The sequence below is a fragment of the Dromiciops gliroides genome, chromosome 5, assembly GCF_019393635.1.
Source record: "Dromiciops gliroides isolate mDroGli1 chromosome 5, mDroGli1.pri, whole genome shotgun sequence".
In the NCBI taxonomy this organism is placed as follows: Eukaryota; Metazoa; Chordata; class Mammalia; order Microbiotheria; family Microbiotheriidae; genus Dromiciops; species Dromiciops gliroides.
Window position 1 is genome coordinate 287,558,564 of NC_057865.1, and position 22,601 is coordinate 287,581,164.

The following is a 22,601-nucleotide window of genomic DNA, read 5'->3' on the forward strand; positions in this document are numbered from 1 at the left end:
TGTCAAGTTTGCTTGGGTCCTTCCCCTTCAAGTCTTTCTTCACTTTCACCCGATTCAGCCCCAGCCCAGGTGTTTCCTGGGGAAAAGAACTCTGTTGTCTTTTCCTGTTCTCTGTAAATGGAAATGCTCACAGCAGTTGCTGTTTGTCAAAATCAGAATAACATTTTTTTGTTTTGTTTTGTTTTGTTTTGTTTTTTTTCCTGAGGGGCAATGGGGGTTAAGTGACTTGTCCAGGGTCACACAGCTAGTAAGTCTCAAGTGTCTGAGGCCAGGTTTGAACTCAGGTCGTCCTGAATCCAGGGCCAGTGCTTTATCCACTGCACTACCTAGCTGCCCCCCAGAATAACATTTAAAAAAAAATTTTTTTTTGGGTGAGGCAATTGGGGTTAAGTGACTTGCCCAGGGTCACACAGCTAGTAAGTATTAAGTGTCTGAGGCCGGATTTGAACTCAGGTACTCCTGACTCCAGGACCTGTGCTCTATCCACTGAGCCACCTAGCTGCCCCCAGAATAACATTTTTGAAAGAGAAGTTCCAGATCTGAAGTGGGGGACCCTGGATTTGAATCTTACCTCTTCTATGTATTGTAGGGTATGATTTTGAGCAAATCATTTCCCTTCTCATCAGTTGCCTCATCTGTAAAAGGGGGATGTTGTATGGAAGCCAGAATCCCAGGGAAACGTGCCTCGCTCCTAGGATCCTCATTCTTTGGCAGAAATCTGGTGACTCTATCTGGGTAGGGAGCTCTGGGCCGGTTGCCTCTGTGCCTCATTGTATCTTCCAGCTGCCTGAGGCACTGAGAGCCACAATGATTAGCCAATCATGCCTCTTTATCCGTCCCACACCCACCCTTCCCATTCCACCTCACTTTCTCTGGAGACTTCTCCAGCTTCCCCGATGACACAAACCCCTTGAGGGCAGGGACCGGCTTCACTTGTCTTGGTTTTATCCCCTTCTATGGGCACTTAAGGAGAGCTTGAATAGCTCTTTTCTTTCTTTCTTGTATGGGAGGCTGGAACCCTAGCCCTCAAGCGTAGCCTAGCAAGCAGCCTCTCCCTACCACTTTTAGGCACCACAAACATGCTGAGAATTGAGTAAGTTGTTCCTTTTGGGAGATTTTCACTTGAACAAACCAATTGAACGAATTAATTTAATAGGGACTCACTATAATGAGATAGTTGAATTGACCCAATGACTAGAGTGTGGGCCTTAGTCAGTAGGACCTGAATTCAAATCTTGCCTCAGATACTTGTTTAGCTGTGTGACCCTGGGCATCACTTAGCTTCTCTGTGCCTCAGTTACCTCATCTGTTGTTGTGGTTTGTCCTTCCTTCTCAAAGAAGACCATGACATCGGAGGGTGATGCCACTACTTGCAGTGAATTGAAGTGAGGGAAAGCTGTGCAAAGTCACCAGCCTCACTCTCTCCTCCAGAGACATCTTGGTCCAGTGGTAAGATATGTGTCTGTGTGTATATGGATATGGATATATGTGTATATATGTATAGGTGTATGTATGTATATATCAGGACAACTGGAGATGGCCCTGTATGTTTTGAGGCAATTGACTTGCCCAGGGTCACACAGCTAGTAAGTGTCTGAGGTTAGATTTGAACTCAGGTCCTCCCAACTTCAGATCCGTTGTTCTATCCTCTGTGCTACCTAGCTGCCCAACCTCATCTATTAAATAGAGATAATGGCCCCTACCAACCAGGGTTGCTATGAGAATAAAACACAGATAACATGTGTAAAGCACTTAACACTATTAATTCTAGCTGTTATTATTATTATTATTATCCACTGTTCAGCTAGGTGGTCCAGTGGCTGGAGTGTTGGACGTGGACTCAGGAAGCCCTAAATTCAAATTTCTGCCTCAGACACCTGGCTGTGTGACCTTGGGCAAGTCACTTTAACCTCTGCTTACTTCAGCTTCTCCATTTGTAAAATGAGGATAATAATAGCACCTAGTTCTCAGAGGTTGTGAGTTGTGAGGTCAAAATGAGATAATATTTGCAATATACTTTGTAAAGCTTAAATCTCTATCGCTATTAGTGGGGCCAAAGAGTTTAAAAGGGGTGACATTGGTACTGGCAATTCAGCTGCAGGACAACTGAGGTTAGCACCTAGTTATCAAGAATAGTCAATATAGGGTCGGCTAGGTGGCGCAGTGGATAAAGCACTCAGGAGTACCTGAGTTCAAATCCGGCCTCAGACACTTGACACTTACTAGCTGTGTGACCCTGGGCAAGTCACAACCCCCATTGCCCCGCAAAAAAAAAAAAAAAGAATAATCAATATAATGATTAACATGTCAATTGAATGATTATATTGAGTTAATATAATGATCAACATGCAAATATAGCAATGACTATATTAATTAAATTACTATAGCATACATTTATATGATGAGTATATTATTGAGTTAATATGGTAATGCTAATAATTATGATAATATCTGTATAGTAGTATAAATAGTTAATATTTTATTCATGTAAAGATACAATTGGACACTACCAGGTGCAGCTCTGGTGGGTGGCTGGCCCCTACAGGAGCTCTTCCCTTGCTTACCACCTGGGAGACCTTGGGCAGATAAGTCAGGGAAGCTCCTTGACACTGGGTATTCTTACCTACACAATGAATAATTCTTTATATCTTAGTTTATTCTCCAGAATGGCCTCTGAGATCCTTTCCAGCTCCAGATTTTTTGAGCTAGGACCTTGAAACAGGTGCAGAGAAAGGATATAGACAACTGTGGAAGGATCCCTCTAAGTGAGAGGAGCCGGAAGCAGACTTGATGAAAAAGTGGCACTGGAGCCGGGCCTTGAATGATGAATGGAATTTCAACAGGCAGGGGTACAGAGAGTGTTGCTGATTTAAGCAGAAACAGAAGATTGGGAATCATACCTTAACTTGGGGGGCAAGCAGTCCAGTTTGGTTGGACAGGAGAGTAAGGGAAAGGCAATTGTTGCGTGAGGGAAGGGATCAAACTCATCCCATTTTGACTCAAGTGTCCTTAACTAGTGCAAACACTTTTTGGTTGAACCAAACAATCAAAACTGAATGTGAACAGGGCCTGTATACCTCCTTGAATCAAAGCCAGAGACTGGGTCATGCCCTAAACATAAAAGGAGGGGGCAGCTAGGTGGCACAGTGGATAAAGCACTGGCCCTGGATTCAGGAGGACCTGAGTTCAAATCCGACCTCAGACACTTGACACTTACTAGGCAAGTCACTTAACCCTCATTACCCCACAAAAAACAAACAAAACAAAAAAGAAAAAAACATAAAAGGAATATGTCATATGGTATATAATCTAATTAAAGGAAGGAGCTGTCTCAGAATGGGGGGGGGCAGATTTTGAGCACTTAAATCAAGATGTTAGAAAAAGCATTAAACAAAAGGAGAATGATTAGCCAATGATGCCTCTCTATCCATCCCACACCCACCTTTTCTCACTTTCTCTGAAACAAAAGGAGAATGATTAGAATGATTAGAATGGGCTGGAAGAGAAGGGAGATAAGGGAGAAAGTTCTTAACTTTACAAGCATCTTAGAATGAAGAACACAGGTTGAGAAAGGTACCAAGAAAAGGCCGTCTTCTCTTTTCCCAGCTTTCCCTCCTAATGTCCATTCACAGACAACATAATATAATCTGCTGTTTCTATACCCAAATGTTTGCCATAAATTGGATTTTGCCTCAACCACCAACAGTGTGGGCTTACCTCAAGACAGATCTAAGTCTAAGGTTAAGCGGAGAACCTAACTGTTGTCTGGGTCTTACAGATTTTCCTAACTTCGGGCTCAGAGTAAGAGTACCTGAATTCAGAACTTGCTTTCCTAGAGCCCAAGAGGAAGGGAATGAGGGAGACTGGGTGGTCGTTATATTGCTCTGTAGGCTTAGGATAAGCCAGTTTTTGGAATGGGGCGTGTCAACAGGATCATAGATTTAGAACAGGCAAGGACCTTAGAGACCAGCCAGTCAACCCCCTCATTTTACACTTGAGGAAACTGAGGGGCAGGAGATCAAGTGATTTCCCTGGAGTCACACAGCTAGGTAAGAGTTGGAGACAGAGTTTGAACCAAAGCATTCCAGACGCCAAATCTAATTATCAAACCTAATGCCTCCGACGCTTTACCCGCAGGAATGATTCCTTAAAACAGGAATTCTTTTTTTTAAACAGGAATTCTTAACCCAGGGCCCATAACTTGTTTTTATTAAATACCTTGATAAATATATTTCAATATATTTTCTGTTTCCTTTATTATCCTACGTTTTATCCATTTTGTGCATTGGAGAACATGTTTCTGAGAAGGGGCCCATAGGTTTTCACCAGACTGAATGCCCAAGGGGTCCATGAGCAATCAATCCTTGCTTTAAAGGAAGAATTTCAGATTCCTAAAGGAAAAGGAGGCAAGCAAAGGCCAAATCTCTCAAGGAAACAACTGAACATTTCTTTTTCCTCTAAGTTTTTCTGTGTGAGAAAATGCCACCCCACCTGGGAGGAAGGTTACACAATGAGTCCTTTCCTCCTCCCTGCCATAGTCCAGGGTGATTCTACAGATTGGGGAGAGAAAGGGGACAGAGGAGGCCCTCAGGGAGAGAAGAGCAGATCTCCTAATGATTCTGGGAAAGGCGACCCCAAGAGAGGAAGCGGCAGGTTAATGGAGCTTACATGGGGTGTGTCTGATTGTGAGAGAGAATGTGTGTGCCTGGGAGTGTGCAGCTTGTGAAAATAAACAATCCTAATCTTCTCAGGCTGTCCCTTGGGCTGAGCAAACACAGATCCCTCCCCAATTCCTTCTAACTCAGGAGGGGAGGGTGGGAGGGTTCAGAGCTGGAGTTAGTCCTAGGTCCTTTCTGGCCACCCTAAGGCTCTCTCAGCTGTCTCCAGGCTCCCAGAGACCAGAGAGAAGGGTTAACACCCCAGTGTGAGGAAGAAGAGGAAAGGGCAAGTCTAGGGAGTGGGAGGGCCACCTGGGAATCACAGACTGTAGAATGTGAAAGCTGAGAGGGACCTCAGGACCAAGAGTGTCCAAGCTGGGCTGGGAGGGACCTTGGAACCAGAAGCACCTTAGCCCATGGCATGCTAGAGGTGAAGAGCCCTTAGACTAGAGCAAAGCTTCTTTTTTTTTTAAAGTGAGGCAGTTGGGGTTAAGTGACTTGCCCAGGGTCACACAGCTAGTAAGTGTTAAGTGTCTGAGGCAGGATTTGGACTCAGGTCCTCCTGAATCCAGGGCTGGTGCTTTATCCACTGTGCCACCTAGCTGCCCCTGTAAAAAGTTGCTAATAATTTCTTTCTTTTTTTTTTTTTTTTTGCAGGGCAATGGGGGTAAAGTGACTTGCCCAGGGTCACACAGCTAGTAAGTGTCAAGTGTCTGAGATCAGATTTGAACTCAGGTACTCCTGAATCCAGGGCCGGTGCTTTATCCACTGTGCCACCTAGCTGCCCCTAGAGCAAAGCTTCTTAAACTGTAGGTCGAGACACTAATATGGGGCCGTATTACTGAATGTAGGGGTTGCCAAAAGTTTGGCAACAGTAGGTTATGTGTAGCTACTTTACATACCTATATACCCAGGGTCATGTCAAAATTTCTTGAGCAAAAAGGGGTGTAAGTGGAAAAAGTTCTGCACTAGAGAATCCTCCAGCTGAGAGGGACCTTGGAGATGGAAGGGGTCTTAAAGGGAGAGAAATCATCTAGTCTACCCCCCTCAACTCACACAGTAGGAAACCCCAGAAGGAAATGACTGACTTAAGGTCACATGCACAGTGGCACGACCAAGACTGTAAGAGAGGGCTCCTAACTCCCAGTTCTCTGCTCACCCCAATCAATTTTACTGTCCCTGTCCCTCTGTTTCCCCTCTCAGAAAAGCCAGGGAGGCAGATCTGCCTCCTTCCCTTGACGACCAGGCGAGGCCTCAGTGTGGTGGGTGGTGAAGTGTTGGGCAAACACCAGGCCTGCTGCTCTCCAGGCTGCCAGGCCACCATGCTACTCGGAAGGCTAATTGCTGTTGCTTTAAGAGTGCCTTCAGGCCTGGCCGGCTCCAAGTGACCCTGCCTGCCTTTCCCAGAGCCTGCAGCCCGCAGCTGGCCAGCCAGAACCCCTCAGGCAGAGAGAGAACCAGTGGTATGTGCTGGGGCCCAGGGGGCCCATTCGACTGAGGAACCAGGGTCACCCCTCCTGGGAGGGACCAGGGGCCTGGTCAGTATCCAGCCCCACCCTACTCTCCTCCAAAGGCAAAAAGGTTAACCAAACATCTGGAAAGAATTTCCCTAGAGCATCTGGAGGAGAGACAACCACCTCCCTGCGTGGCAAAGGCAGCACCAAGCTGGGACCGGTCAACCTTCTGGTCTCCCCTCTGCTGTGGCTTTGCTGGGGGGACCTCAGTCAAGTTTCTTGCCGACATGGGGGGCCTCAAAGACACTCTTATGAATCATCTGTTTCCTTATCCCAGCAGTGAGGAGAGAAGGGGCCTGCCCAGTGTCCTGAGGATGAGGCTAAAGCAAGAGGTGAGAGGGCTGCCAGGATGGATTTTGGAGGAGCCAAGAACTTGGGCCTTGGAACCCTAGAAATTCATGGGACATCAGAGCAGAAAGGGACCTTAGAACTCGGAATATCAGAGCTGGGAGGGGCCTTAAAACTGAGAAAGTCAGAGCTGGGAGAAACCTTAGAACATGGAATTGGGAGGCACCTTGGAGGTGATCCATGGTCTAGCCCCCCACCCCCCCACCCCAATTTTACAGATGACAAACCAGGCTCAGAGAGGGAAAGTGACTTGCTGGAGGTCATGTGGCTGGTCATTAGCAGAACTAGAACGAGAGGCCAGTCTCTCAAGCCTCTGTCTAGAATGATTTGCACTACCCAGGCCTTCCCCACTTTGAGCTGGGACCTTGAGCTTTGGGGGTGGCTAGAAAGGGTCAGGGGGCAAAGGGGTATGGGGCTGTCCTTGAGGGGAAGGCAGAAGAGATTCCTGTAGCTACTTCTCTTCCTCCCATCCCCCTAGAAAAACCAAACTGGGGTGGGGGGGAGGGGCAGCAAGGGCAGCTAGGTGGTGCAGTGGATAGAGCACCGGCCCAGGATTCAGGAGGACCTGAGTTTAAATCTGGCCTCAGACACTTGACACTTACTAGCTGTGTGACCCTGGGCAAGTCACTTAACCCCAATTGCCCCGCAAAAAAAAAAAAAAAAAACAAACCAAAAAACCGGAATGTTGCAGGTACAGGAGACAGCAGTATCTTCCCCAGTGTCTTGTCAGGTGGGGTAAAGAGCAGAGATCACTGAAGGCTGCTCATGTTTCCATGCTGAGGTGGGGGAGTAGGCCTCAGAAGGCCCCTAAGGGCAGATACTTTGGCACTTCTGGGCTCTAGGAAGGTGTTCAGGTGTCCTAGGCCCTCCGCCCAGCTTTTCTGGAGGTGGGTACTGGGTTTAAACCCGGCATCGGGACTTGGGAAAGCCCCTGCCTCGGGCCCCAACTCCCTAGTGGTAGTTGCAGGTGGGGTAGGAGAGTCAGTTGGCCTACAGTAAGAATAATCTAGGGTCACAATCACAAACCCCCATGATCAGCCACACTCATCTGAGCTGAGTATTTGTGTGGAACTGAAGGGGGCTGTGGAGCCCAGGATAACTGGGCTGTCCTCTGTCCTCTAGAATCCCTGGCTCCCTTTATAAAAGCACTGCTCAGGCGCTGCCTCCTCCACCCCCAAATTACTTTGCATTTACGATTTTTGTATTTTGTAGCTGCCCATATGGATAGTGTTATTTTTCTCCATCAGACCGTAAACTTCTCCAAGTCTGGCCCAACACTTAGTAGGCATGTTGGTAAGTGCTTCTTTTCTTTCTTTCTTTCTTTCTTTCTTTCTTTCTTTCTTTCTTTCTTTCTTTCTTTCTTTCTTTCTTTCTTTCTTTCTTTCTTTCTTTCTTTCTTTCTTTCTTTCTTTCTTTTTCTCTCTCTCTCTCTTTCTTTCTTTCTTTCTTTGGTGTGGCAATTGGGGTTAAGTGACTTGCCCAGGGTCACACAACTAGTAAGTGTCAAGTGTCTGAGGCTGGATTTGAACTCAGGTCCTCCTGAATCCAGGGCTGGTGCTCTATCCACTGTGCCACCTAGCTGCCCCTTTCCTGTTCTTTTTTTTTTTTAATTTTTTTGGTAAGTGCTTCTTGCCTTGACTTGTTGATGAGTAGGGTCCGGTCCGTAGCTGGGACTCAGGCCTCCAGGGGCCACTTCCAGAGCTCACTTCCAATTTGCCCCCTTTGCCACATGACTTTGCAGGAAGTCAGGCCCTTTGGGTGCATCTCAGCAGTCTCCTCTGGGAAACAGGGGGTGTCCCCCTGCCCCCTCCTCTATCCCTGCAAAGAACTTGGGGCCATTCCTTAAAAACAACATAAATAAACCAAACCAAACAAAAAACCCTCTAAACTTAATAACCATCAACAGAAACAGTTGCATGGAATGTACAATTAGGGGTAAACTCTCCCCCCAGAGCCTTAGATTTCACTGAGGCAGAGCTAAAGGGATTAATTCATACCTAACAAAGGGGCGAAGAAAATGCTTTTGTTCTGTGCCTCCGCCACCCTTGGCCCTGCTCTCCTTCCTTTTCTTTCTTTTATATGGTTATACTCAGCTGGTACAAAGTCCTGGTTTCCCTTGGCATACCCTCTTCTGGGTCTTTCATATTTCCTTGTGTGTTTCATCAGTACCATTTTTTATGGCACCATAACATTCCATTCCATGAACACACCATAATGTACCTAGTCATCCTCCAGTTGTTGGACAGGTAGGTTATTTCTAGTGTTGGGCTAGTATACATAGAGTTTTTTTTTTGTTTTTGTTTTTAGTGAGGCAATTGGGGTTAAGTGACTTGCCCAGGGTCACACAGCTAGTAAGTGTTAAGTGTCTGAGGGCGGATTTGAACCCAGGTCCTCCTGACTCCAGGGCTGGTGCTCTATCCACTGCGCCACCTAGCTGCCCCTGAGTTCTTTTTTAACTTAACAGTAAATTCTCCCACTTCACCCCACCCCCATTTTATATCGATGTGGTGGAGGTAAGATCATTTTCTAGATGCTTGCTCTAGAGCTGGAAGAGACCTTAGAAACCATTGGTCCATCCCCCACCTCCCTTTTACCCAGGAGGTTACTGATACAATCACCAGGTCAAAAGAAACAATTCATTCTTTGTAATGTTGCGTGTTGCCATTTTGTTTCCCAAAACACAGAAGAGGCTGCAGAGTGGGACAAAACTGATGGATTTTGAGAGAGCGCCTGAGGTCAAACTGCCCTTCTATGGACTACCCATGTGACTTGGGACAAGTCATTTCACCTTCTTGGGTGTCAATTCATCATCATCTGTAGGCTTGGACTAAATGACCTGTAAGGTCCCTGTACACTCTAAATGTATAATCCAATACTTGCATCAGATTGCAATCCCACCAAAAATGTATGAGTGCCTGTTTTCTTGCCAATGTTCCATTTTCCTCAGTTTTTGCTGCTTCATTCTAGTGGTTGTAAGGTGATATCTGAGTCATAGGTCTAAGTTACCACCACTCAAATTTGCCTCCCTGAATTGGAATGTCAAAGTCATCTTCCTTGTTTTTTTTTTTTTTTAGGTTGCTTACTGTCTCACTTGATAAAGTGAAATGATTTAACCACATGAATTAATGAATGAAAAAAGTGCTCAGTGTGCAAAAGTAAACAAGCAAGACAACCTCTGCTCTCAAGTAGTTTCAATTTGAATAGGAGAAGCCAACTCGTATTGGGGAGCCACAAGTGAAATAAAGAAAGGGAGTAGCTGAGGACAAACAGGTACCTCCACAGCAGCATGACTTGCAGATGGCCTGGAAGTGCCAACAGTGCATGGTGGACTAGAACTGGGTGAGATGAGGTAAAAGGTCACCCGCCAGAGCCCACAGCCCTCGGAGTGGGGGTTTGAGTTCTAATGGGAGGAGAATACCAGAGAAGAGATGTCATGGCTTGGCAATGGTTGGGAAGTATGACCTGGCAGAAGGCCACCCAGAGATATGAATGGTAGCTGAAAAGGGTATAATTCAACTATCTACTTTTTCTGTCCACTAAGAGAAGGGCAGCCATGGTGGGAAATAGGGCAGTAATCGTCCTGCCAGAATAATAGCAATGTGGTGGTGGTGGTAGTAGTAGTAGTTGTTGTGGTAGTGGTGGTGGTAGTTGTTGTGGTAGTGGTGGTGGTAGTTGTTGTGGTAGTGGTGGTGGTAGTTGTGGTAGTGGTGGTGGTGGTAGTAGTAGTTGTTGTGGTAGTGGTGGTGGTAGTTGTTGTGGTAGTGGTGGTGGTAGTAGTAGTTGTTGCTGGGGTATTGGTGGTGGTGGTAGTTGTGGTGGTGGTAGTAGTAGTAGTGGTAGTAACATATCTGGATAGTGCCCAATAGTGTAAAAAATTCTTGGTATTCCTTATATTGCTCCTAGCCTTTACTCTTCTTCCACAAAACATTATAGGAAGTAAAAAGATCTAGAGAGCCTAGACCAAAGTTGCTATGATTCTGTCTATTTTGCTCATCAATTAGCCCCAGTATGCCGGCTTGAAAGAGCTGGGACTCAAAGAAGAAAATGAAGGTGTGTATAATGGCACCTGGGGAGGGGGAGGAGAGGTTATTACAATAATAAACCAATAATAATGAACTGATAATGAGCCGATGGCAAGATTCCATCAGGCTAGCCTGGTAGAGACTATGAAGAAACACTAACCAAGGCCAAAGAAGCCTGGAAAATATGGGCAAATCTACCAGCCCCTAAAAGAGGAGAAATTGTAAGACAGGTTGGTAAAGCCTTGCCTCAGATGATCCAGATCTTAGAAAACTTTGGTGTCTTTGGAGTTGGGAAGAATCTTAGCGGAAGGCATTGAGGAAATCCAGGAGAATGTAGATATCCATGATTACGCTGTTGGCTTGTCCCCAATGCTGAGAGGACCCATGTTGACTTCTAAAAGACCAGGCTGTGGGGGCAGCTAGGTGGCGCAGTGGATAAAGCACTGGCCTTGGATTCAGGAGGACATGAGTTCAAATCTAGCCTCAGACACTTAACACTTACTAGCTGTGTGACCCTGGGCAAGTCACTTAACCCCAATTGCCTTAAAAAAAAAAAAAGATGGTTGAATGGTCTATGGTGGGAAGGCTATAGATTGCATGGGAAATTATGTAGAGCCAATGATTGTGACTGGTCTTGGCCATGACGCACCCATTATGCAGGGAGAGATATTTGCTCCTATACTTTATGTCCTAAAATTCAAGAATGAAGAAGAGGTCTAAACATAGAACAGTGAAGTAAAACAGGGTCTTTGAAGCAATATCTTCACAAAGCATTTAGGTCAAATCTTTTCAATGGTTTGGGCAGAAAGGGTCAGACTGAGATTGGAGGTGAGCAGCATTCTGGTGATGGCAGAGAATCAGGCAATGATGCATGGAAGCACTATATGACATCTACTTGTACCATCAGCTACAGTAAGCACCTTCCTCTGCCACAAGGAATCAAGTTTTGGTAAATATTTGAGGTTTACATGACCTCCACAATCTTAGGCATTTCAGAATGGGCAAAAGTCTCTACCCTCTTACTCCCTTGAGATTCAACTAAAATGTGGGCCTTTTTTTGAGTCAAAGATTGTAAGAAAAGCACGTTGGCATTTATTTAGTGAAAGGTAAACTGAATCATTTTTCGTCCCCATTTTCTTTTTTTAGGCAAATATTGGACTTGAAATTAGTACATCTGTTTGCTTAAGAATGTGGAAGTTGGGGGCGGCTAGGTGGCGCAGTGGATAGAGCACCCACCCTGGATTCAGGAGGACCTGAGTTCAATGCTGGCCTCAGACACTTGACACTCACCAGCTGTGTGACCCTGGGCAAGTCACTTGTCCCCCATTGCCCCGCAAAAAAAAAAAAAAAAAAAAGAATGTGGAAGTTGATTAATCCATGCTTTCAGTGCATAGGGGTTAGTGTGGTCATCATCAGTTCAGTCCTGACAAGGTCATGAAAGATGGTAGCACGGTTGATTTATTGAATACAGGCTTCAGCAATTTCTACCCTCTAGGGGTGAGGATCGTGGCAATATAACATGTGGGGATTACATAACAGAAGTCCATTAGGATGACACGAGCAGTTTTTTCTATGCTACATAACTGCAGCTTTTGAGATTCCATTTGCTTGGGTCAGGATTGCAATGTTGCTTTCTGCCACAGCAAACTCTTTTTTTCTTTTCCTTTCTTTTTTTTCACAGCATACTCTTAACAGTAATTATGTGGGGGCAGCTAGGTAGCGCAGTGGATAGAGCACCGGCCCTGGAGTCAGGAGGACCTGGGTTCAAATTCGGCCTCAGACACTTAATACTTACTAGCTGTGTGACCCTGGGCAAGTCACTTAACCCCAATTGCCTCACTAAAAAAACAAAAACAAAAACAAAAACAAAACAGTAATTATGTGAAAGGCTTGGAGTATATCATAATAGTAATCTCATATTTCATCTTGGCATACTGATTTATCATAACCTTAAAACCAGTATCAGTTTATTTCTATGATCCTTCCCCTGGTCATCTATATCAAAAAATCTTAACAGTGTTAAGTGTTTTCTAAGAAGAAAAGCAGAATTTGGCTGATTTTTCTAAATGATTGTGCACAATTATTATTTAAAATCTGGCCTCCCATTTCCTATTGCCCAGTATGCATTCCGCCCCCCCCCCCAAATTAATATATCTAGAAACCAATGGTATCTATCCTGGTTTACACTTGTAATTGTTCTTTTTTGTTAATAACTTCTCAATTAGCTATCTCGACCATTTTTCTAAAATGCCTTTCTCATTGAATCATGGTGCCTTTAGGACAAAGCATTGAAATCCTGTTAAAGAAACACCTTGTGATGTTTCCTCCCTGGGATGACTAGCCTAGCTGTAATACATAATGGAATGAGGTTGGGTTTTTTTTCCCTTCTTTGATATTGGAAAATGTGATTGGGGGTCATTTCCGTGGGTGAGGGAAATAAAAACGACTTGATTTGAAGAAAACAAAGTGTTTATAACTCTGTATGTATCATTTGAGCTTAACAACCCCACTAGTGGGGCAGCTAGGTGGCGCAGTGGATAGGGCACCGGCCCTGGAGTCAGGAGTACCTGAGTTCAAATCCGGCCTCAGACACTTAACGCTTACTAGCTGTGTGATCCTGGGCAAGTCACTTAACCCCAACTGCCTCACTTAAAAAAACAAAAAACAAAAAAAAAACAACCCCACTAGTTAGGCAGAGCAACTGTTATCATGACCGCTTTATAAATGAGGAGAAAAGTGTTATGAGTCAGAATAAATGAGTCAGGAAAGCGAAGATATTTGCTCATGCCACATGACTGAACCCAAGGGTGGGGAGTGTGGTAGTGGTATAATGCCAAGAAAACTGGAATGAGAAGGGCACCCCCTTCCTTTTCAGAGGTGGAGGCCTATGGGCATGGAATAGTGTAGTCATAAGACTGTGTTGATGCTGGTTAAGGTTTTTCAAATTGCTTTTAGTCTATGTTATCAGGGACAAGTAGGGGAGGAGAAAGGATATATTTGAAAATGAAGGTGATGAAGGGGCAGCTAGGTGGTGCAGTGGATAAAGCACCGGCCCTGGATTCAGGAGGACTTGAGTTCAAATCCAGCCTCAGATACTTGCTGTGTCACCCTGGACAAATCACTTAATCCTCATTGCCCTCCCCGCCCCCCAAATGAAGGTGATGTAAAAACAAAATATGGCAGTATATATATATATATATATATATATATATTGGGGGGGCAGTATATTTTTAAAGAACTTTTATGTCAAGAAGACCTGTATTAGAAATCCGTTCCAGACATAAGTGGTATGATCCTGAGCAAGTAATTGAATATATCTGCCTCAGTTTCCCCAGCTGTAATGCAGCAATAATAATAGCACTGGCTTTACCAGACTCTAGTAAGGATCAAAAGAGAGAATGTATTTTTCAAACCTTCAAGTTTGCAAAGACCCCTGTTAATTGGGTGACTTCTTGCAAGTCACTTGACCTCTGGGTGGGGTAGGGCTCTTTCCTCATCTGTAAAATGGGAACCATTACAATGATCAGTCCCTTTCATTGCTGCTGCTTTGTCTGCGGCCACAGACCTCAGACCTCCTCCTTCCCTTTCCCCCCAATCTCCCTCCATTTCCTCCCAGCCCCAAGGAGGCCTCAGTGCTTTTTATCTTTCAACACCTCCTTTGTTCTTTGGTTTTCTTTTACATTCTCTTATTTTCTTTCATTATTTATTTATGTATTTATTTTTCTTTGTGGTGGGGCAATAGAGGGTTAAGTGACTTGCCCACGGTCACACAGCTAGTAAGTTTCTAGTGTCTGAGACCAGATTTGAACTCAGATCCTCCTGAATCCAGGGCCAGTGCTTTATCTACTATAGTGCCACCTAGCTTTCCCCTGCATTCTTTTATTTTATTACAGACTTGGCAAATGTCAACACACATGAATATTTCCATATATAGAGAATGGAGCGGGAAAGGGTTGTGTGCAAAATCACCAATTTTATTGGTCTTCCCCAGTCCCATACTCGGAATGTCCTGTGACTCTGATCTCCTTGCTGTTCCTCCCATAAGCCACTCTATCTCCTCACTCTAGATATTGTCCCCCTGGCCTGGAATGCTCTTCCTCCTCACCCCTGTGCTCCCCTGGCTTCTCTGGCTTGCTTCGAGTCCCAACCAAAAGTCTCACATTCTTGAAGAAGCCTTTCCTGATCCCCTTTCATTTTAGGGTCCTTCCTCTGAGACATGTCCAATTTATGCACACACACACACACACACACACACACACACACACACACTTTTTCTTTGTCCATGGTTGTTTACTTGTTATCTCCCCCATTAGTCTGAATGCTCCTTGAGGGCAGGCACTGTCTTTTGCATCCCTAGCACTTTGCATGGTGCCTTGCAGCAGGTGAGTGCTCAATCCATGCTTGCTTCTTGTCTGTATCCCCATCTGAACTTCCTTTGGCTCTACTGTATAATTTTTTTTTAACGGTTTCATTTGTGTATTTTTCATTCTTTTTTGGGCATCTCTATTATTTCCTCCCCCAACTTAAAAAAAGCCCCCAAAAGCCCTCCCTTATAATTAAGAAAAGAAATATACACATTGGCTGTGTCTGGGAATATGCCTCATCCTGGATCCCTAGCCCACCACCTCTGCCAAGAGGCAGGAAGCCTGTTTTGTCACCCGAAATTGTGGCCAATCGCCACATTGGTCAGGGTCCTGGAGCCTTCTTTCCTTTTGATTCTTGACAGTGAGGGATGTCTTAGGACTGGGGGAGATTCAGTGCTACATCTGGTCTGGAGACCTTGGTTCCTTAATTTTTCTAGGATCTGTGTGGGTTCTCTGAGCCCATCATCCCTCCATGTGGTTACCCCTCATTGTCAAAGAGCTCACTGGGCAGCCACTAGTAAAAATATTGAGATCTCCCCACTAGGGGCAGGGCCTCGGCATATGCGTCCTTTCCTCACTTTGAAAATCAAACTTCTATTTAATTCCTGACTCTCCTGTCTCTGGCCTGCTCTGTTTGGCTCCAGCCATTCACAGGTTATAGGCCGGTTCAAGACTCCCACAATGCCTCACCTAGTGGCCAACTTCTGATGAGAAGCTTCTCTCCCCTGTGCCAGGTAAGTTCATAATGAGAGACTGAGCAGTCCCATTCTTAAAGCTCTTCCCTCCTGGGGTTGGGCCAGTCTGAGCTTTGGTTGCTGTGATGGAGCCCCCAAGAACCCCATCTCCAAGGGCCATCCCATGTCACCATGAGGCATCAGAGGAAGATAGCCATCGAAGGCGAAGGATCCTATTCCTGCCTAATTATGTTTTGGGTACTGAGCAAGGCAAGTCTTTCTGTCCTCTTCTGGTCCCCGAATCACAGGACGGGGCTTCCAGGGGTGAGCATTCATGCTATCTTGCCCAGACACAATCACACTGTGACACTAGCTGTTTTCATGACATGAGTAACCTTCAGCCTTCCAACTATTCCCTTTCTGACTAAACTCTGAGAAAAGCAGTCCAATTAACACCACTTTTACTGGAAAGGACACGTCAGTCAGATGTCCTGGACTCAGCCAGCCATTCCCTCTGACTTCATTTTGCAAAATAGCCCTCCTTAGCCATGACTCCCCTGTAACTGTTTTCTTCCCTTGTTAGAATGTAAGCTTCTTCAATACCACTTTTGGGTCTTTTTCCCAAAGAGATCATGGAAAGGGGAGAGGGACCCACATGTACAAAAATATTTATAGCTGCTCTTTATGTTGTGGCAAGGAATTGGAAGTTGAGGGGATGCCCATCAATTGGGGAATGGCTGGACAAGTTGTGGTATATGAATGTAATGGAATACTATTGTGCTGTAAGAAACCATGAGTAGGAGGAGTTCAGAGAAACCTGGGGGGGTCTTGCATGAGCTGATGATGAGTGAGATGACCAGAGCCAGAAGAACATTGTACACAGTGTCATCAACATTGTGTGTTGATCTACTGTGATGGACTATATTCTTCTCACCAATGCAATGGTACAGAAGAGTTCCAGGGAATTCATGATAGAAGAGGATCTCCAAATCCAGGAAAAAAAAAAAGAACTGTGGAGTATAGATGCTGAATGAACCATACTATTTCTTTTGTCTTTGGTGCTGTTGTTTTTTTTTTCTATTTTGAGGTTTTTTGTCATTGCTCTGATTTTTCTCTTATAACATGACTAATGCAGAAATATGTTTAATGTTATATATATATATATATATATATATATATAAACCTATATCAGATTACCTGCTGTCTAGGGGAGGGGGGAGGGAGGGAGAAAAATCTGAAATTGGAAAGCTTGTATAAACAAAAGTTGAGAACTATCTTTACATGTAACAGGAAAAAAATAAAATACTTTATTACAAATAAAAAAAAAAAGAATGTAAGCTTCTTGAGGGCAGGGGCTGTCTTGCTTGCCTGTATTTGTATTCCTACCACTTAGCACAGTGTCTGGCATGTAACAAATGGCCTTTTGTTCACTTCTTCATAGAAGTGACTGAATGAATGTGTCAAAATTTGCATTCTATAAATCTGCTGCCCTGCGTCAAAGCGCTGGTCACTCTACTCACTTCATCTTTGACTAAATACACATCATGCTTCCAGAACTGTCCTCAGCAGATCCCAAAGGAGCAGCAGCAGCAGCAGCATGTCAATAAGCAATAATAGCATGACAGAGAGTTGGCCTATGAGTCAGTAAGACCTGGGTTCAAATCCTCTTTTTGACTCGTACTGGCTGTGTGACCCTGGGCAGGTCACTTAACCCTCTCATTGCCCCCTAGGCAACTTTCTAGCACTTTCTATAGTTGCTGATCTGCATTTGTGAAGGGAGTTTCCACACTGAAAGTTCCACACATTCATGAAATCACAGGTCTGGACCATACTCTGTCCTCCTGGAGCAAAGAATGGGCAGCCCAGCCCAGCTTCTTGTGATCAAGAAGCAGAGGAAGAAGGGGCAGCTAGGTAGAGCAGTAGATAAAGCACCGGCCCTGGATTCAGGAGGACCTGAGTTCAAATCTGGCCTCAGACACTTGACACTTACTAGCTGTATGACCCTGGGCAAGTCACTTAACCCTCATTGCCCCACCAAAAAAAAAAAAAAAAAGCATGGGAAGAAAGGGACCCTTTGGTGGCTGTATTGTCTTGCCATGCTATGTCCCTGAGGAGGGCATCATGGGTGGGGGAAGGGGCAAACCCCTCTGGAGTGTGGCCTCTGGTCCAGGCTGTAGTCATCACTGCTCCTCAGAGGGTCAGTTACTGATATGCTCTCAGCCTCTGTGTTCTCCCTCGCTCTCGCGTGAATGCCTCCCTGACACCCACATACTTTCAGGAGCCGTGATTTCCTGAGCCCCCTTCAATGCGTGCTTGAGGAGACAGTCTTTCATTTTTTTGGTCTTTATTATAAACTGAGTAACCATCAAATACAAATATTCAAATACACAAATGAAAATAAAACAAGTTATTGTATATAGAAACCATAAACTTCCCTAACTTGTTTACAGTTTTTGTTTTCTAATGTGTATATTTGAAGACTTACAGAGCCAGGAGAGCAAGATATACAGTGTTTCTGGGAATGTAAATGAAAAGAACACTGAGAAGCTATTGGCCCCGGAATCACTGCAGGGACTGATAGCGGTTCTGGAGGACAGAGGATGAAAGATGATTAATTCCCTCAGCTCAGTAGATATGTGGTGGCCTCTGCTGCCAGACAGAGTCAGAGACTCTGGGTTAGAATCCTGGCTGTGAACTTAAGGCTCTGGGCCTCAGGTTTATCTCATAGGCAGGTAGGTGGGGGAATAGACAGAGAGCTGGGCTTTGACTTCGGAAGGAAGACTTGAGTTCAGATCCCGCCTCAGACACTTAGTACTTCTGTGATCCTGGGCAAGGACCATAACCTCTCTCAACCTCAATTTTCTTATCTGTAAAATGGGGCTAATAGCACCTACAACCTCCTTGGGTTGTTGTGAAGATCAAATGAGATAACCTACGGAAACCTTAATGTGTCACGTAAATTTGTTATAATTATAACATATAAATGCAGCTGTTATTGTTACTATAAAATGGGTGGTTGGACTAGGGAGCCCTTAAGGTCCCTTCCAGCTTTGAATCTTTTATTGTTTTTATTAATCCTTTATTATGCCCCTTCCTTTTAAAAAGAATTTTTTTATTATGTCCCTTCCTTAAAAATGTCACCAACTCATTTCCCCCAACATTATAGAAGAGCCTGTTTCCATAGACCCCCTCCCCCCCAGCCTTGAATTTTGATGGGTACCCATTGGTATCTTGGGGATAAATGTACTTGTATTTCTCTTTGGGCAGCTAGGTGGCACTATAGTGGATAGAGCACTGCCCCTGGAATCAGGAGGACCAGAGTTCAAATATGACCTCAGACACGACACTACTAGCTGTGTGATCCTGGGCAAGTCACTTAACCCCAATTGCCTTAAACATCCGGGGCCATCTCCAGTCGTCCTGATGTCTATCTTGCCACTGGACTCAGATGGTTCTGGAGGAGAGAGTGAGACTGGTGACCCTACACAGTCCTCCCTCACTTACATTCACTGCAAGTCATAGCATCACCCTGATGTCACGGTCCTCTTCCTAATGAAGGACAAACAACAACAACTTGCATTTCTCTGATTAATAGTTTTGCCCGATAGAATCGTCTTTGTGACTGTGCCTAGCAGCCTAGATCTCCAGCTAGAGGCATCTCAGAGGCCTCTGATCCAAACCCCTCATTTTAAAGATGAGAAAACAGCCCCAGGGACTCGCCCAAAGTTGCGGTTGGGGAAGAGGCAGATCTGGGATTTGAACCCAGGTCTTCTGACTCCAGATAATTCAGTCTTTCCACCACACCATGCTCCTTCCTTAGCATAGAAGAAAAAAGAGACCATCCCTTGGTGGCCAGACACTTGTTGTGTGTCCTTTTCTGATTTAGCCTGATTGGGCCATAACTTTATTCAAAGCTTTTCCATTTTGGTAGGAGAGGAACAGTCTAGAGAACCCGAGGTCAGCTCCACATCACAGAATATGGAGTCCGTGTATTGTAGTCAGTATTCAACAAGCATTTATTAAGAACCTACTGTATACAAGCACTGAGCTGGGAGCTGGCAATGCAAAGAAAAAATAGCTGTGTTTATGCCCCTGAGGAGCTTCTTCCCCAAAAGGGGAGGTGACCCGAGGACTGTGTCCAGGCCCGGGCAGAATGCCAGAGGCTGGAGGTGGGGGGGTTGATCAGGGAAGGCTTTGGAGGAGGTGACCCAGGAAGTGGGCCTTGAAGGAAGGGGAGGGAGAGGGAGGAGGAAGAGGGGTTTCTGACGTGTTTAAGGTCCAGGGAAGCCGAGATGAAACTGGGGGAGGGCAGTGGCTCAGACATAGTGTGGAAGGCCTTGGATTCCAGAAGGGGTTTATACTCTACTTTGTGGAGTGAGGGGCCACAGGAAGGTCTTCCACAGAGCAGTGGCCTAACCACAGTGGAACACTGGGAAGATTCTTTGGGGAGTGAGATGAAGGATGGATGGGGAGGGAGGCAGACCAGAGCTGGGAAGGGGCCTGCTGAGAGACAAGGAAGGCCTGAAAGGCAGGCCACCTGCCCAGAGATTTGCGGCCGGCTAGGAGAGAGTGCCCCCAAGGAGCATTAAGGGGAGGTGATGGGGAGGCCGGGGGCACTGGTGCACTGCGTTTCTGCATCTGTGATCCAGCTGGGATTGCAACTTGACATGTCAGTGGGGCACCTCAAACTCTGAGTGGCAGACCATCCTAGACCAGCCCTGCTCCAATGAATGAATGATGTGCTGATGGTGAAGATAACCAGAAGCAGCAGACCAGGACAGATGGGTGAATTCCAACAGGAATTCCCCGAGGGTGAGATCATTCCCAGCTGCTCCCAAGGAGCACATGGGCCACTGGCTCCCTCAGGCTGGGAGAAGCTATGTCTTCTGGGTATCTGTCCCAGAGTTCCAATCAGACCAAACCACAAGGGGATGGGAGCAGCTCCCTTGGCTCAACCAGGGTGGACCTTATCAGGGAGCCTGGTATTTCCTGATTAGGGAAAGGCAGGGAATGGGGGAAAGCCTTGAATATGTGAGTGGGTCCTCTAAACCAACATCATGCTCTTGGTGTCAAGGATCTGGCACACAGTAGGTACTTAACAAATGTTTTTTTGATCGACTGATTAATTAATGGAAGGCCCAGAAGGCTGGAAGGAGATGAATATGTTCAAGGGCCTGGCTAAACCAAGGAAGGAAACAGCTCTCGTCCCTTGTTCCTGGGACAGAGGCTTGGGCCCCCGAGGTGCTCTTTAAGTCTCCTCTGCCTTCTCTTTCCTTCTCTTCTTTGATCAGCCAGGGTTAGGGCCAGGCCCAGCACCTCTTGGGCTGCAGAGCCCATTGGTCTGCATCTGGCCTGGTGACCTCCCCCTCCTCCCTACAGGTCAAGCCACTCTGAGGTGACTAGCTGTGGGCCCCTGGCTCCCAGGGTGAGCTAGGCTGATGATGCTCCTGAAGGAGGTGGGTGGGGGAGAATAGGCCAGGGCCACTAGACAAACACTGACTGGGGGTTTCCTGTATGGCTGTGGAGTTCACAGCCATGTCCAGATCTGGGGTTCCAGTAAACACAGGAATCGGTCAAACTATTGCTTGGAATCCTTGTTTGTGCAGCGGCATCCGGCCACAACAGCAGCACCAGCAGAAGGACCAAAACAATGTTCTTTGGATCAGATCCAGCCCAAGGCCCCCACCTCGTCACATCAGAAGCTTCCTGCGGCTTGATGGGACTTGTAAGGATTATTGAGAAGCCGCGGGGTGGGCACTGGGCTGCAGGCTTCCTCTTTAGCAGAAGGGACTGCTGGGAAGCCTATACACACACACACACACACACACACACACACACACAGAGAAAGAAGAGAGACAGATACAGAGACAGATACACAGAGAGAGAGAGAGAGAGAGAGAGAGAGAGAGAGAGAGAGAGAGAGAGAGAGAGAGAGAGAGAGAGCGCAAGCAAGCTATGGAGAAAGGGCGGAGACAGAGAGGAGAGACAGAAAGATTGGTGGGATGAATGTGCTTAGATCACTACTAGCAGGCCCTTGCCTGGCCTCTGGCACCTTCAGAGACAGCACACAGTCCCTTAATACCTAGGATTCACATTTCCACGGCGCCTTAAGATTTACAAAGTACTTCCCTCCCAGCACCCTTCAGAGGGAGGTAGTGAAAGGATGATTGTCTTAATTTTACGGATGAAGAAATTGAGGGTCAGAGAGGTTACCTCCTTGAACAGTAAGTGGCAGAGGAGGATTCACACTTTGGTCTCCCTGTTCTCAAGTCGGATCTCTTCCTCCATTACCATACTGATCCTATACCCGGCTGAAACCTGAGTAGGGAGGGAAGGCAAAGCATGAGTCCTGAATTCGGGAGTCACTTGGGACCCTCTCAGGGAGAGTCTCTGCCTCAGTGTCCCTGATACTCCTTTGAGATTTGGCTCAAGGGCCACCTGCACAAAGCCTTCTCTAACTCCAGCGTCCAGGCCCGTTCCGCGCTGGGATGGCAGTGTTTTTAGTCTCCCCAGGCACCAGAGCCAGAGCATATCCACAGAGCTCTCTGTCCCTTCCAGTCAGACATACCCCGCCTCCCCTTGGTAGAACCACCTACCTTCTGAGCAGCGCTTACCGCCCAAGGTGCCAGAGTAGGCTCAGGACCCCATGTGACCTAGGACCAATCACTCCCCATCTCTGGGCCTGTTTCCTCCTCTAGAAAATGAGGGGGTTGGACAAGTTGACCTCTGAGGTCCCTTCCTGTTTTAAATTCTCTGCTCCCTTCCCCTGTGGCCGTGGTCACACCCCGTGGCGAGACTAAAACTCAGTCCCTTCTAGAAACGGCTTGATTGTGTCCGGTCATCCAAAAACCGAGGTCCTGCCAGAGTAAACAGATCATAGATTGGGAGCTGGGAGGAATCTAGTCCGGCCCCTTCATCATAACAAGCTCATTAGCAGTTCTAAGGCCAAATACTTCCTTTTGGCCCCACAGAGGCAGGGAAGAGCTGAGAAAACAAGCCTCTTCTGGGCTGCCCCCTCCCC

The 22,601-nt window shown here is 46.1% G+C and overlaps 1 pseudogene; it reads left to right on the forward strand.

Moving 5' to 3' along the window:
* Window positions 1-6,399: 6,399 nt before the first annotated feature.
* Window positions 6,400-10,965, forward strand: LOC122729054 (annotated as a pseudogene).
* The last annotated feature ends 11,636 nt before the right edge of the window (window positions 10,966-22,601 follow it).